Raw genomic sequence first — 1084 nt, 5'->3', positions numbered from 1 at the left:
CTCTTCCTATTATCATCCTTATTTCCCCTTTTTTCCTCTATTAAAAAATCACGGGTGTTGTATTTTTAATTTTTATATTTTATGCTGTTATTTTGTTCCGTGACATTGTGTTTGTATAATTATTAAGAGTCATGTTGGGTTTTGCTGAAGACTTACATACAGAGATCGAGATGAAAGTCGCGCGCGGCCTTCAAGTCTTCCTGTGACCTTGATCATTTTGGCCCTTTAAACACCACTCCTGCATCTCTCTAAGCTTTCACCCGTACCGAATAACTTTCTAAGCTTCATATTACCATTCATCGAAGTTATGTAGCCTAAAATGACTCGTATTGACCGGGAGAAACAAAATCTCTCTCTCTCTCTCTCTCTCTCTCTCTCTCTCTCTCTCTCTCTCTCTCTCTCTCTCTCTCTCTCTCTCTCCGCGTTATCAGCAGGTGATTTAATAATCGAAGTTGCATGGGTGGCTATCATAACAATGCGGTCACCGTGTGATAACTGCCAGACGCGCACGGAACCTCACTGTGGAATGCTGGAGGTTGACTGATGTTGATAGACAGACGTAGTGTTCCATGATGATAATGATGATGATGATGAGGAGGAGGAGCAAGGGAACAGTAGTAGTAGTAGTAGTAGGAGTAGTAGTAGTAGAATGATAATTTGCGGTAGGAAGACTGGGCAAAGAAAATAATAATAAAATAAAGCCACATGAAGAGGCTTGAAACTTGATTCACTCTTGAAACGTACACGACGAGGCAGAAGTAAATACAGAAGCGACAGGTAGAAAATTCCTGAATATATGCACTGGTAGGAAGGATGAATGAGTGAAGATACTGGTTAATTCTTACACTAGGAAGGTGGGAAGAATAAGCTTGAGAACATCTGGAAAGTTTTGTGCAGCGAGACCGAGGGAGGAGGAAATGCATGGTTAGCAAATTTAGAAGAGAACAAAGATGGGCAACATTATGTGACAGAGAATCAAAGGAGAGGTATCAATGAGCTGAAACTTCTGATTCTATCCTGTTTAAGGCTGTGCTGATAACATGATGGCTGTATTATCTTTGTGCCATGGATGTGATTAGGGTGA

This window comes from Scylla paramamosain, chromosome 37 (genome assembly GCF_035594125.1).
Source record: "Scylla paramamosain isolate STU-SP2022 chromosome 37, ASM3559412v1, whole genome shotgun sequence".
Taxonomy (NCBI): Eukaryota; Metazoa; Arthropoda; class Malacostraca; order Decapoda; family Portunidae; genus Scylla; species Scylla paramamosain.
This window is presented reverse-complemented; position numbering follows the sequence as displayed.